Genomic DNA, 15896 nt, shown 5'->3' on the forward strand with positions numbered 1-15896 from the left:
CCCACCACTACCACCACCACCACGCGTCCCCTGACACGTTAATGTCCAGAAGAAGAGGACCTTCTGCAGGAAAAGTTACCCATCCCATTTTCAGCAATGCATGAGAACCAAGTCTGTTGTGGTTTCCTTCTCCTCAATTCCTCAAGTCTAAGATGGCTGTCTTGCCGCTGCTTCCTCTTGTTGCCCACAGCTTGGAAGCTGGCCTGTTGCGTTGGCTGATAGGTAAGAAAAGCTTATCAGTTCATGGACACACCTGCTCAGGCAAATGCTTGCCAAGTAAGGTCTGGCGGGTCTTGCCAACAAGGTTGAGTCATGGGGGGGGGGGGGAAACGGGTGTATTTCAGTGATGTCAGCCAGTTTCAACATGCAGTTAAGTGTTGCCTCTTTGTATTTTAAAGGCTCTCTTGCTCTTCTGGTCTAGGGAAAAGGTGGGCAAAGTGTGGTCATGATGCCAGATTTATGGGATACACAAGTTTTTTATTCAAGGCAATTCAGTTCTTATGTGGAGGACCAGATGTGTGCCCTACAGCTGTGACTTTGGAATCTCTAGGTAACGAGAACTGGGCAGCCAGCCTGCTGACAAGCAAGATACACTCTTCCCACCACAGGGAAGGAATCTGGAGGCTGGTTTTTACTGGCCCTAAGAACTAACTTGGTGAGAGAGGAAGAAAGGAAATGCTCCTTCTGAGGACAGAAAACGTCATGGCAGCAAGGAGCAGGCAGGGGACCTTGTGCCACGTGACATGAAGGATTAAATGGTGGCCAGAAGAAGGTGGCTTGCCTGTGTCGTGTGTGTGTGTCGTGTGTGTGTGTGTGTGTGTGTGTGTGTGTGTGTGTGTGTGAGAGAGAGAGAGAGAGAGAGAGAGAGAGAGAGAGAGAGAGAGAGAGAGAGAGAGAGAGAGAGAGAGAGAGCTGGGGTGGACCAGCCTACCTTCACTAGCCTGGCCTCTCTGGATCTGAGTGGTTGTCAGACTGTGGGAAGGGTGGGAGAGGGGAAATCGCCTCCCTAGTTTTAGAAGGCTGCTGGAGACACTTCTCTTGGCAGCAACCCTTTCTGGTTTTTCATGCCCCGCACGGATGCTCTGAAATGCTGCGGCATCAGGGCCTGAGGTTGGCCTATCTGAGTTTCCTGTGGACTGGTTTTATATTTTGTTTGACTGAGGCATTCCTTTTTTTTTTTTTAATATGTACACCACCCCAGAATAGTGCACTAATGGGGCAGTTAATAAAGGTCAGAAACAAACAAACAAACAAAGAAAAACATTCCCCAGCTTGCTATCTAAGCATTGTTACGTGATTTCAAATGGGTAGTTTTTCTGCCCTTGCTGGGCCCTCCTGGGAGCGGGTTGCATAGTTCTGTGTTAGGCTATTAATAAACCTCTATAAATCTCCCAATAACTACAGAACTATAAATACTATAAAACGAAATTTCCGGCCAGTGTCTGCCTGTGAGGAAATGACTGTGTTTCTGTGGCCAGCGATACTTCACTCCCGGAAGTGTGCGTATGTTGCCAGGGGTGGGGTGGGGGTTTCCTTGTCTTGAAATGGTGAGCGAGGTTAATGGTGTCTAAAAGGGGAAATGTCCAAAATCTTCAGGCTTTGAATGTGATTTTGAGAGCAAAGGAACAGCGTTCACCCGAGGGGTGAATGGCTTCAAGCTTCTTTTGCTGTGCTCTTTGTTGACATCTCATTGAACATGATCCTTGACAGCCACTGAATTTATTCCGTTTGGACAAGACGGAAGCCCTTTGTGCTTCCCCAGCATTTCAAACTTTGACTCCTGCAATTTTTAGCTGGATGACACAGCATTTGAAACAAACAAACTGGGAAGTGAAAGAGCAGGCTGGTTAAAACAGTCTGGCCCCTTTGATGGGCTTTCCTCTTCCCAGAGTCCAATATGATCAGCTAAAAAAAAAAAAAAAAGCCAAGCAAGGCAGGTATTTTGGTAAATGCAAATATTGTGAAGGCAAGCCAAGATTTGGGGTATTGAAGTATGAACACACTCACCTGTATGGCCAAGTAGTAATCTACAGTTGAAATATTTATTGAATAAGAAATCTACCTCCATAACTGCAAATATTTTATCAAACATTTATGCTTCAAACAACACTGATAAGAAAGATCACTTTTTAGCCAAGCTAACTGGCTCAGCTTCCACACCAGCAGGTAACAATCATTTATCACCTCTGAGTTCAGCAGAGATTGTGAAATAGCTGATAACTTCATCGATTAATCATATTTATCTTAAATGTTTGCTGGGTTCATTGCTTGTTCATTTCTGTGGGAATAAGCCCTCCCAAATTCAGTAGGATCATGTGTGCGGTCTGAGTGATCCTGAGACTGGGGACATTGTCTCGTTAGTAGATCAAGTCGTTTCCTGAGTGCTGGAAGGGAGCGCTCAGGTTGCACAGAACCCTTTGAAGATTTACTGTCGATTGTTTTCTGGAGCACTGTGTAATAATAATGGTCTTAGGTGTTCAGAACCACATGTAAGGAAAAGGTACATTCTACTGGGGCTGAGATAGCCTGGTCCAATCCACATGACTATGAGTGAGGATAATCTGTAAATCGTTCTCGAGGACATTAATGGCATGAGGGATGGTGGTGAAGTTTGTGTGGGACAGCAGGGCATCTTAGAGCCCCAAATGATGAACGGGCGCTGCAAGTGTTGCCTGAAGGCAGGTCCTCTAGCTATCCTGCTCTGAAGTTAAGCAGGCTACGGTGTGGCAGGTATCTGGGCAGGAAGCCCCTTGAGGATGGCAGGAGTTGTGTGGTGTGACAGGAGCAAGATGTACATCTGATTTCTTTTAGTTTTGTTTTGTTTATCTGGGAAGTAAGTAGGCAGATAATAAGTTAGTAGAGGAATAAAGAAATAAGAGAACAAGTCTCTACCTGGTGATAGGGAGTCTTTCACAGTCCAGCACTGAGCACAGAGGAAGAACCGTAACCTGAAGAGCGGAGAGGAAGATACTGTAATGTTGATGATCTTAACCCTCAATAGTTAGGCTTAGTTATGGGCTTGGTAGCTGTTCTGTTCCATTCCAAGTTGGTCAGATCAAGGAAAAACTAGGAGCTCCTCATTTTCTGTATTCATGTTCTGAAGAAATGCTGCTGACATTGATCTGATGCTTGTACACCTTTCATGTAGAACCCCAGGGTGAGACAAAAAGGAAAAAGTTTACATTGAAAAAAAATAAGCAGAGTCAAAGGAGTCTCTGCAGAATCTTTTCCCCTCCGCTGTTGTTGTTGATTAGTCCTTAAGTCATGTCCAACTCTTCGTGACCCCGTGGACCAGAGCACGCTGGGCCCTCCTGTCTTCCACAGCCTCCCGGAGTTTGTTAAGCAGAGTTAGAGGGGTCTCGATTTCTCCGCTGTCCCGACAACATCAGTTACTGGAGCCCTCCTGATCAGCAGGAAAGCTGGGTGCTGCGGGTGGGGCTCCCAAGAGGGCCACCTTGGTTGGAAGCAAGGGTACAGAAGGGGAAGGGGCTGATTGTCAGGCTTCTGGCCGCCTTCCTCCTCACACTTACTAATTAGCTGTTGTTTTGTTCTGACTCATGGGCAGAACGTCCTGGGAAAAGGTGGAAACATGTTGAAGAATCCCAGGAATGTGTGCATTGTCGACAAACCTTGGGCTGAGCGGTGCTGCTGTTAAGACACCCCTCCCTCTGCCCTGCTTGCCAAAATATGAAGCAGAGACGCCAGTCTGGTTTTGCCTCCTCTCTGTGTATGTGAACATGTGTGCGTGTCTTGTGCATTTGCCAGTTTAAGAAATGCTGGTGACTTTTTGTGCATTTTCTTTCCTTGGCCACATGCCCGTACCCCCATGTTTCAACAGTTCTGAAATGGAATTGCCCAGAGAAAGAGTCTGACTAATTTTTGGTTTATTTGTTAAGGTTCTGGCAATGGAAATGGACATGGAAATTGCTGCAGACCAGTAAGTCTGTGATGGACTGCCATGGTCCTGGAATGACCAGGGTCCAGTTTTCCCTTCTGGCCTCTTGTGGGCTTGTGGGAGCTGAGGAAATGAAATGGATTTCCACTGGGCATGAGATGAGCTTAGAGGCTTATGCCCTTCAATCCCTGTGACAAGGTCACAGCCTTGCATTGTGTAGAGCAGTGGTTCTCACACGGGGCCTCCAGATGTTCTTGGACTGCAGCTCCTAGAAATCCTGGCCAGTACAGCAAGTGGTGAAAAGGCTTCTGGAAAATGCAGTCCAAGAATGTCTGGGGAGACCTCAGTTTCAGAACCACTGGTGTAGAGAGGAGCAGACTGACGACTGCAGTGTAGGAAGGACTGTATTTGACCGACGTAAGAATCTCTTTGGCACAAAGTTGTATAAATTGATTCGAGGGTCAGAGATAAGTTAGAGAGTGGCCAAAGCTTATTTTCATAACTTCAATAACCTGGTTCTTTTGGCACTTTAGAGAGACCCTGTGGGGTAGTGGATAGAGCACTAGCCCAGCATTTGGGAGACCCGCATTCAGGTACCCATTCAGCTGTGGAAGCTCATTGGGAAGGGGATGCAGAAAGCAGTCCTTGAACATGTTACATACCTCAGCAACCCTATATGGGTCGGCATAAGTCATAAGCAGCTTGATGATACATAATGAATTTTAGCAGTTTTGCAAATGTAATGTGCTTTGTTCTTACAGCGAGTTTGGCGGTGGGTGCTGCAATATTAAGTGTACGGCAGTTGCCCTCTGGTAGACCTCTGGGTTGATTTATGGTGATTGCTAGATTTTGTGATAAAATAAAGAGCCCTATCTAATAGTCTGTCAGAGCGGTGACAGTGTTCTGCTTACTGTACTGCTAGGCTTACTTGTCTGATGGTTTTCTTCTGTGCGTCTCCCTTCTACTCCCCTACTCTTTTTCTTTTTCTGTTTTTATTTCTGTTTTATATGTTAGGCTTCCAGATCAATGATTCGTACCTTACTTTATTAAAACATTGATTGCTCTATATCTGAAGATTTTGGGGTGGGGTACAGTCTATCAGGTGACTTCTTTTTTCCTTTTAAATAGTTTCATTTTGCAGATAAAAAAATTGAACTAACAAAGAAAAGAAGAAGCAAAGCAAAAGAAAAGACAGGACATTTTAACATAGTTCAGCAGAATCCAAGAGAATGCATCTAAACTGAAAACCAAATCAGAGAGAGAGAGTGAGAGTGAATATGAGAGTGAGAAAGTGAGTGAATGAGAGAGAGAGAGAGAGAGAAAGAGAGTGGGAGGGGAGGGGAGGGGAGGGGGTAAATGGAGCTCCACCACTTCTGTGTGCCTAGTCAAAAAACATGGCATGCTTTTTCTGCTTCTTCTCCTGTGTATTATCTGCTGAAGTGGGCTGCAGTCCAAGAAAGCTTTAATCAAATAAAACCTGTTTGTCTTTAAGATGTCACAAGACTTCTTGCAAAAGACTAATAGATCCACCTCTGCCCCTGGCTAGACATCTCTCCCCCCTGCCCTGCCCCCCAGCAAGTAAAAAGATGGAAGAAATTGTGAGAGAGTAATGGAAAGTTGCAAGTGGAAGGTGGCTTCTCTTTTCCTACTTTCTCCACACCATGCCACACCATAAGATGTGCCTGTCATGTTCCTCCTCCACTCTGGTTTCTTATTTCGTTTAGAACACATATTATTGTTAAAGAACTCTTTTACTTAGGAAATGGCCTGTTTTTACATTTTAAAAGCCTGAGGTGTCGTATCTTTTCCCCAGAAAGGCAGAAAGACAATTGCTTAGCAGGATACCACCCCACCACAGTTTCTTGAACAATTTGTTAATGTTGATGGTGTGGTTTTAGGTTCTTTCAACTTTTCTTTTTAGCTTCTTTGTAGTTTCTGCTATGAGATGTTGACTCACTGCTGGTGTATGCTCCTGCCACTGGTTTCCACCTAACCAAGGCTATCCATCTTCCACATGGACGGCAAACATCCTTACGGCCCATCCGAATGGAGCCAGGATCAGTCCATTTGCCACAAATTATTGTATAAACCAGAAACATAAAAGCTTAAAGAACCCTAAATTTTTGCAAAACAAGATTGCAAATCTTTACGTTATCTGCTTTCAGCATTGTTTAAAACATGTGTCATCCTTCATTATTAGAATTTGAGGCTGCTCTTCATTGTCACAGCAGTGAAAAACTCCCAGTAAACCCAGCAAACTTCAAGTGAAATCTGCAAATGGTGGGTTAAAAAGAGCAAGTGCCAGGGCGCCATTGGGGTTGGTGCTGGGAGGAGGGAATTCCAAAGGTGGGGGCGGGAGAACTGCAACAGAAGAAGCCCTCCTCTGGTTGCCACCATATGTGCCGGCCATTCAACCCATGTCAGAGGAACGTCGGTCGGTGGGTCACAGCGAATGGCCGGCTTGACAAGGGAGAAGGCACTCCCTTATTTATTTTTGCCCTGCCTTTCTCCTAAGAAAAAGGACTCAAGGTAGCTGACACCCACTGTGAGCTGGCCTGGGTATTAAGGTCATCAGGAGAGGCCTTTCTCTCAGTCCCGCCACCTTCAAAGTTGCACTTGGTGGGAACACAGGAGAGGGCCTTCTCTGTTGCTGCGCCCAGACTTTGGAACTCCGCTGTTCCGACAGCATCAGGCTGGCCTCTCCTCATCTCGTTTCAATACCTCCTAGACGGTCTGTCACTAAGGAAAAGCTTGCCTGAAGAGAAAGGTCTTTGCCCACTTGCAGAAGGACAGTCAAGATGGAGCCAGCCTGGTCTCCAGTGGCAGGGAGTTCCAGAATCTAGGAGCAGCCACAGAGAAATTCCTCTTCCCATTCCCCACGGGACGTACCTGAAAAGTTGGAGGGACCAAGAGAAAGGCCTCCCGTGATGATCTTAACAATTGAATAGGCTCGTAAAGGCAGATGTGGACCTTGAGATAACTTGGACACAATCTGTTTAGGGCTTTATAAGTTAGAACCAGCACTTTGAATGGTGCCCAGAGATGGGTTGGCAGCCAGTGGAACTGCTGTAACAGCAGGGTTGTGTGATCGCTGTGCCCAGTTCCAGTTAGCAAGCTGGCTGCAGCGTTTTGGTCCCACTGATGTTTCTAAGCACTTTCCAAAGAGAGCCCCCCCATTTGTTTGTTTGTTCAGTCGTTTAGTCGTGTCCGACTCTTCGTGACCCCATGGACCAGAGCACGCCAGGCCCTCCTAGCCTCCACCGCCTCCCGGAGTTGTGTCAAATTCATGTTGGTTGCTTCGATGACACTGTCCAACCATCTCATCCTCGGTCGTCCCCTTCTCCTCTTGCCTTCACACTTTCCCAACATCAAGGTTTTTTCCAAGGAGTCTTCTCTTCTCATCAGATGGCCAAAGTACTGGAGCCTCAGCTTCAGGATCTGTCCTTCCAATGAGCAATCGGGGTTGATTTCCTTTAGAATTGATAGGTTTGTTCTCTTTGCAGTCCAGGGAACTCTCAAGAGTCTCCTCCAGCGCCACAATTCAAAGGCATCAATTCTTCGGCGGTCAGCTTTCTTTATGGTCCAGCTCTCACTTCCATACAACACTACAGGAAAAACCATAGCTTTGACTATTCGGACTTTTGTTGGCAAGGTGATGTCTCTGCTTTTTAGGATGCTGTCAAGGTTTGTCATTGCTTTCCTCCCAAGAAGCAGGCGTCTTTTATTTCGGGGCTGCTGTCTCCATCTGCAGTGATCATGGAGCCCAAGAAAGTAAAATCTGTCACTGCCTCCATATCTTCCCCTTCTATTTCCCAGGAGGTGATGGGACCAGTGGCCATGATCTTAGTTTTTTTGATGTTGAGTTTCAGACCGTTTTTTGCACTCTCGTCTTTCACCCTCATTACAAGGTTCTTTAGTTCCTCCTCACTTTCCGCCATCAGAGTGGTATCATCTGCATATCGGAGGTTGTTGATATTTCTTCCTGCAATCTTAATTCCAGTTTGGGATTCCTCCAGTCCAGCCTTCCACATGATGTATTCTGCATATAAGTTAAATAAGCAGGGTGACAATATACAGCCTTGTTGTACTCCTTTCCCAATTTTGAACCAATCCGTTGTTCCATATCCAGTTCTAACTGTTGCTTCCTGTCCCACATATAGGTTTCTCAGGAGATGGATAAGGTGGTCAGGCACGCCCATTTCTTTTAGGACTTGCCATAGTTTGCTGTGGTCCACACAGTCAAAGGCTTTTGCATAGTCAATGAAGCAGACTATGCTTCATTGCCCCCCATAGAGTTCAGACTATGCCCCCCATAGAGTTCATTAATCCATCCAAGAGGTAACTAAGGCATGTGTCACCGTGGCCAGAATGGGCACAACTACACTCGTTCTAATTGTGCAAAGGCACTCCTGGCCATGGCCAAAACCTGGGCATCCAGTCTCAGAGCTGAATCCGGGATGAATCCCCCAAGCTGTGCACCTGTGTTTTCAGAGAGATTGTGACCCCATCCAGCCCAGGCTGCATCCCTATTCCTTGATCTGCCTTTCGACTGACCAGGAGCCTCTCTGTTTTGTCTGGACTAAGTTTCAGTTTATTCACCTTCGTCCAGTCCATGGCTGGCCCCAGACACTGATCTAGAACTGAAACACCTTCCTCAGATTTACCTGGAAAAGAGAGATAGCGCGAGTGACACCTAGATACTGTTGACACCAAATCTCCAAACTCTCGACAACTTCTCCCAATGGTTTCATATAGATGTTAAATAGCATAGGGGACAAAACAGAGCCCTGCCCATGGCTGGGATGGGGGGGGGTCGAGTTCTCCTCTGCCAAATTCTTGAGAACTTTGTCATCAGAACCCTCTTTCTGGTTTACATGGGGCAGCAAATTGCCACTCATGAGGTGCTGGTTACTTCCATGGATGCCTGCTCACTGTTTTCTGGCACAGCCCCACCCCCAGCACCGTCTAGCTTCCTATAGACATTATAGTGTTTAAGAAAAAGCAGAACAAATGTGTTTCGAAATATATTGTAGCAAAATAACCCCCCTTCTCTCTCTGGAAATTATAGTGCTTCCCCATGAAGGAGCTAGGCAAGTGTTTGCATATTAGATAGAACAGAGATACTGATCCCCTGACATATTTTTATAGGGTTTACAGATCAGTTTTATTTGCAGAGTTGCCATGGCGAGCCCAGTAGATTTGTTGTGCGCCATATTAGGAAAGGACAGCTATTTTAAATGAGGTTTACGGTCTAGTAAAGCACCACCTGCTCTGTTATGTCAGATACCTTGGGGACATCAGTAGGGTAGCACATCAGACTGTACACCATTGTATAGGTATTTTCACAGGGTAGGACTGAGTACAGTGGATCCCAAGACCACCTGAACTGAGGCAAGGACAGGCAGGAAGTGTCCTTTCTTCGGATGCTGTGGTTTATGAACCAGGAGGATTAGTTTGTTGTATCTGATGTTGAGGCAGGTATGATCTCCAGGTGAGAACACACGGCTCCCTGTTGTTTTTCTTCAGAGGAACTCTTGGAAAGCAGAATGTCAAGTCAGGAAGTCACATCATAGGCTTGAACTTTTGTGAAATGAAGCAGCAAAAACAGCTTTTAGCAAATGTCGGTTATCATGGAAAAGCAGATTATGCTCATTTCTGTCAGACTCATCATAGCGTGAAAATGTTGGCAGTTATTTAAAAACATTTGAGGGTGTGGCAATGTGCTCCCCATAGGTGTCAAGGGCCCCTTCTCTTTTTGCTTCTTATTAGCTTCTTGACATCCAGTGTGGGATAGAGGCCTCCCGGTTTGGCTTTCACAAATTTCTGTTTTGCATTATTTTAATCTATGGGAGCTCTGCTGATCTTTTAAAATCATCCATCCATCTAGTTTGTGGCCTTCCTCTGCTCCTCCTTCTGATCCAAGGTTACCATTGATGTATTTATTTATTCCGTCACCCATCTGCTTGTCTCTTGGTGCAGCCCATCCATCTCAATTTTAACGATGCTGTTTGTTCTTTTACATCTGTTATTTTTTCCTTTTGTTAAATAATCTGATTTCTTATTTTGCCTGTTAGATTCCTCTATATTGAAGATAAACTTGAACATTTGAATCTGGCTTATAACAAAATTACCCCTCACACAACAAAACAGGAAAATGTTCACATTGTGCGCAGTATTTAAAATTAAAACATGAATTTCATTCATTCTTAAGATGGAAAGTTTTTTAGAAGTTAGAAAAATGCTTAGCACATGTCAGTCAAATAATACAGTGGTGCCTCAACTTATGAACTTAATTGGTTCTGGAACTCCGGTCGTAACTCGAAATGGTCATAAGTCAAAGCACCATTTCCCACAGGAATGCATTGAAATGCAATTAATCTGTTCCGGCTGAAGAAAAAAAAAATCACCAAAAAACCCACAAAAAACTGCAAGACCCATCGAAAATGCAACTGATCCATCCTGGCTGAAGGGAAAAAAAGTGCAAGACCCATCAGAAATGCAAAAAAAAAAAAAAAAAAAAAAGCAAAGCAGAAAGCAAGCAAACCGTGCAAGACCTATCGAAAATGCAAAGAAAGCAAAGCAGAAAGCAAGCAAACCGTGCAAGACCCTTCAGAAGTGCAAAAAAAGCAAAGCAAAAAGCCAACAAACCCTGCAAGACCCTTCAGAAATGGGGGAAGACCCCGCCAAAAAGCAAACAAACCCCGCAAGACCCATCGGAAATGGGGGGAACAAAAAAAAAAAAAAACCCTGCAAGACCCATCACAGCATAGAAACATAATCCCACCACCCAGCCCAAAACCACGGTGCAAAACCCACCCAGAACAGTTTTTAAAAAGCAGAAAGCAGCACCTTACCTTACCAGGCAGTCTGAAGCTTCCTCCGATTGCACTCACTCTAACCGTTGGGGTGAAAGAGCTGCAAAGAAGCAGCCTCTTCGCCTACCAACGGTTAGCAATTTGAATTCCCCACCTTTTCCCCCTGACTTTTTTGCTTGTATCTTGAAGCTCCGGCCGCATGTTGAAGCAAAATTTTGCGGCCGGAGAGGGGCTTAACTTGAAATGGTTGTAAGTCAGGATGTTTGTAAGTCGAGGCACCACTGTACTGTTTATGTCCATATCTGGAATTCTCTGCTTTTATTCACTGAGACAAAAAGTACAGCTTCAAAATCACAGATTGGCAGAAGATGTAGCAAAATTAGGACCAAGTCTCTTGAAACACTCATAACTTCACACTTTCTGAAATAAATCTTCTCATTGGAGGGATTAGGATTTGCAGCCATGAAACGAATACATACACCCACCCTCAGAAGGCAGTCCACATTTAAGATCGTATCAGTGGTGGGTGATCACGGAACAAAAGAAGGCTAATTGCTTTAGAGAGGGAACAAAGGAGTCAACAGCAGATGTCTGAGCCAGCGGAGCCTACTGGCAACGCCCTGAGAGCTCTTTTATTGACTTAGCATGATTACATAGTGTGTTATAAGAGAAACAGATAGGATACTAGTTACCTGATCGTAACTAGAATTGGCTAAAATAACCCTTTGATCTTATGCTCTACCTCTAAGCAAAAGGGCAGAAGAAGGGGTTACCCCGCCTGCTGGCGGCTGCCGCTTCCTGCCAGGAGTGTATGCACATCACTGGAACAGAATGCAGCTACAACCTTGAAGCAGAAGTTTCCCACAATCATCAAGAAGCAATCTGGATTTCCAGTTCAGTATTTCCTGGCACACTCTATGAAAAATGTCATTTGTCTGCCTTATTATAAGCCTCATGTCCATTTCCAAGAAGAAACCATGTTTCTTTGTTAACCTTTTTCCGAGGAAGTTTGTTACCTCTGGAATAAAGCCATTTGTTGTTTCAGTTGCACATACGCTGACCTGGTTTATGCAGGAGTTAAAGCGGTTGCTGAAACTTGAAATGCTTGTTTTGCTGACTTCAGTGGTAGAATTTCTGTTAAAAATGGTTTGCAAACAATTTTGAAACGTATTGTAACATTCAGTGAAATGAAATGTCTTTTAAAAATGAACTTTGGAAGTGAAGGAATTTTGAAGGTTGGAAGGATTACCGTCCCTCTTCCTTCTTACATACCATCCGGGTGTTAAATAACAGCCAGGCCTGGGACACAGCCTGGTGGGGTGGGTGGGTGGGTAACGGGTTTAAGAAGGCCTGGTGATAGGGCAGCTGAGCAAATGAGAAAGAGGGAGAGGGCCAGCTAACCTGCAAGTATCTGACTCTCTCATCTGTGATAAGTTGCCCTCCCTGACCTGGACTTCAGTGTAAACCATTGCTTTGCAGAGTTAAAAGCCGAAAGGCTGGAATGTCAAGCTGTTTCCGCAGCCCAGGAAACAGAGAGTAATCCCTGGGCACCTGTAGGCTGGTTTTGGTTGGCTGCTTAACAGGTCAGTTCATACCAAGGAGGAGGATCCTTTTTGTTGTTGTTAACTGGCTCTGGAGGATGCAACCCATGTCCCCAGGCCATGGCAGCGAGTGGGCGGTGCCGGTTGGAGTCTTGTCACCCCACAGATCCTTTGGCCCGTGTTGAAGAAGAGGCACGAGCCTCCCTGCGTCCATCTGCCTGCGTTTAGCCTATCCACCGGATTTCCCTCTTGCAGCGAAACTGCTAAAGTTCCATGTGACACAGAGCTGTGTTGCTCAGTCTGAAAATATGTTAGAAATGAAATTGGATCCCTGGGTGGCTGGAGAAAAGGCACGGTGCAGAATCTTACGGGGCACATTCCAGCTTCTGTGACCAGGCCCTGCCTTCTTCCTGGACTTGGGTGCTCTGGCGGAATGGGAAGTATAAAAGCTGGCAAGCCATTGACCCAGAGAGGTTGAATACATATTCCCATGACATAGGCTGGTTGCTCAGGAAGTTTGGGTTGTGGCTCGTCTTGTCTAGGGGAGGGCTGCCTTTGAGCAGGCCATTCTACGAAACAGTCTAAAAAGACCAGCGATGGTGAACGGGCTTGTAATTTCTGGAAAGCTGAACTCCCCCACTCCCCAGTAAATTTATCTAGGAACATCTGGACCTGCTGAGGACATCCCATCTGTGAGAGGGACATATCCTTCATCTTTTTGTGGGGGTGTGCCAACCTTTTCTTCTTCAATGGTTGTTTGTGGGTTTTTTAGGCTCTTTGGCCGTGTTCTGCAGGTTGTTCTTCCTAACGTTTTGCCAGTCTCTGTGGCCATGGGCATCTTCAGAGGACAGCACTCTGTGCTCTGGGACCAGCATCTCTGAAGATGGCCATGGCCACAGAGACTGGTGAAACGTCAGGAAGAACAAACTTCAGAACACGGCCAAAGAGCCCAAAAAACCCACAACAACCATTAGATCCCGGCCGTGAAAGCCTTCGCGAATATATTTTCTTCTTCAACTTCAAAAAGTATTACTCTAAAACAGGGGTCTCAAACATGCGGCCTGGGTGCCATTTGCGGCCCCCCAGATGATAGTTTGTGGCCCTCGCCTTGCCTGCCCCCCCAAAGCGCCCACACATCCTCTGCTGTCAAGAGTGAAAAAAAAAAGCCTTGCCTCGCTCGCCAGCTCTCTCCCAAGACAGCACCTCTTGCACCCTCCATCCAGAACTGCAGTCTGCCAGCCAGCCCACCTGTCTGTCGGCTGAGGAAACTCCCGGGCGGCTTCCTCGGGTTCTTGCTCCGCTTGGCGGAAAATCTGATGCAGCCCAGCCTCACCCAGACTCTTCCTCTAGCGGCCCCCAGGTAAATCGAGTTTAAAACCCCTGCTCTAAAGCAATGCATTTGAAACTGAACTTTTTTCCAATCTTCATAATCCTGCCTCATCCTGAGCTAGAGCTGCAGTGCTAGTAATACACCATGTCCTTTGCGCTAGACCTTGTCTTACTGTCCTAGAGGCCCAGAGAAGGTTTTAGAGAATGAAACGGTTTGAAGCAGCCACTCTGAGGTTCTTGCTGAGTAAGAAATGCTTTCTTTCACACTGTGATTGGCAAGTCGCTGTGCTTTGTGTATGTACATGGCATCCTCCTTTTTAACGGCTGCATCCTTCATAATCACACGTGGCCACATAGCTTCCCTTGAGCTTGCAGAAGCAGTTGCACCACCTTGCAGCTGCCAGTTCTGGTGATGGTGGGAGATCTGGGCATGCCTCTTCTCCTTTGGCTGTACAGCCCGGAGGCTGGTGGGGTGGGAATGGCTTAGGATTCATGAATATTTGAATTCTTTTTTCTTTTCTTTTTTCTTTTCTTATCTCTTCTTCCTTCCTTCCTTCCTTCCTTCCTTCCTTCCTTCCTTCCTTCCTTCCTTCCTTCCTTCCTTCCTTCCTTCCTTCCTTACTTACTTACTTACTTACTTACTTACTTACTATATGTGTGCCTGCCCCTTTCTGTTTTGGCTTTTCCCTGGGGAACACAGCCTTAACCACATCGGAGAGCGAAGAGGGTTACCAGGAAGCGGCTTGTGTTTGAGCGGGAGCAAAGTGTCACTTGCTGATAAGGCAGTGAAAACTCTTGGCGTTACTCCAGCCCTTCCTGTGTCAGCACAGCATGCCGTGGGTGCGGCTGGTGCTTTGTTTCCTCTGCACGAGATGATGACGCAGGGTGGCTTGAGCCTGTTTTAACTGTCTTGCTGGGTGGCACTTTGGAAAGTTGAAGGTGGGAGTCAAAACCCTTTAGAGGAAAGCATGTAGCTGTTCAGCAGTGACCGCGAAGGAGGTGGGGAGGAACCCATAGCTCAGGGAGAGAGCCTCATGCTCCGTGGGTGAAAGGTCCTCTCAGCATCCGAACCTGAGCAGGATGTGTGTGCTGTTGCACTCCAATCTTGCTTAAGGGCTTCCCAGTGGAGCAATAGGTAGGCCACCATGAGAGGAGAATGCTGGACCAGACAGGCCGTTTGTGGTCTGATCCAAAATGGCTGCTCTTAGGTTCACTCTTTGACATCTCCAGGGAAAGGGGCGGTGGTGGTCGGGGGGAGAGGGCTGCCTCCTCTCCATTTAGTTGTGAACACTAGTCTGCATTCAGCATTCCTACAACAACATCGAAGCAGGTCTTGCTGGTGCCTTCATCTGTGTGGCCTGGTAGCAGAGGGAGATGCTGCTCTTGGAGCTGAGAACAATCCACAGGTGTGCCTCTACCTGCTTCCTGCAGTGAGGATGTATCCTGTCATGAACTCCTCGGGGTCCCTCTGCTGTTTGCAAAGCTGTAGGCTTTTTGTGGATGCCCTCCTTAGTGCAGTTAGTGGGTGCCCGCTCTAAATGGGCATAGACTTGGAGAAGAGGGGCCAGAGAGGATGGGAACAAGGCGAGTGGCCCGTGAAGGAGAAGGGGTTTAGGGCTGGAAATGAAGGCTTTCAAATAAATTCTCAGTACCCCCGGACGGCTTTTCTGCTGTGGCTTCTTCTGTCCCGGATGGAAGCCAGAGAACCGGTCATCCTGTTTTGGCCTTTTCTGTGTTATGTGCTGCCTCCCGCCACCCCCACCAACTCCTCCACCACATGGCTCGGCAGAAGAAAAGAAACTGAGACTGGGTGTTTTTGAGTTTGACTTGAGGACCTTAAAGAGTTAATGAGGAAGAAGCAGGAAAAGAACCTGCCATTGCCGAGAGGAGAGGAAAAGGTTTTTCCGATGAGAAAACACAAGAAGTGAGTGGGAAGTGAAAGATCAGCTAAGAACCCTTGGTTGTGCTGTCATTGGAACCAAACAAGTGGTTGGTTTGTAAAAGACTGCATTAAAGGAGACGATGAATGCTGTCCTGTGGCTGTCACGATGGCCTGTCAGGCTTCCGTCCCTCTTGGTGGGGGGACGTCATGGGTTCTGGTCCGTCCGTCCGTCCGTCCGTTGGGAGGAAGCGGTTCAGGCAGGGCAGGGCTGGGCCGGAGGCTAGAGGTTGCGAAGACTTTAGTTGTGCTCTTCCTGTAAGTGAATGAGGCCAGGTTGTGTGAGATGCAGCTGCGTGAAGACTGGAGAGTTTCAGGCGGGAGGCGCTCGGGAACCCAGAGACAACTTGCTTGGTTGTTTTTTGGAGGGATTTACA

At 46.6% G+C, this 15896-nt stretch overlaps 1 protein-coding gene and 1 long non-coding RNA gene across 9 annotated transcripts in view; one reads left to right on the top strand and one right to left on the bottom strand.

Moving 5' to 3' along the window:
• Positions 1-15896, top strand: part of STIM1 (stromal interaction molecule 1) — a 108071-nt gene that overhangs the window by 41703 nt on the left and 50472 nt on the right. The window lies entirely within an intron of this gene.
• On the bottom strand, positions 792-5543 carry LOC144588218 (uncharacterized). Its single transcript, XR_013543659.1, has 2 exons — positions 4988-5543; positions 792-4932 (listed from the first exon to the last, which is right to left on the bottom strand). It is a non-coding gene; the product is annotated as an uncharacterized LOC144588218 (long non-coding RNA).

This window comes from Pogona vitticeps, chromosome 3 (genome assembly GCF_051106095.1).
Source record: "Pogona vitticeps strain Pit_001003342236 chromosome 3, PviZW2.1, whole genome shotgun sequence".
Classification (NCBI taxonomy): Eukaryota; Metazoa; Chordata; class Lepidosauria; order Squamata; family Agamidae; genus Pogona; species Pogona vitticeps.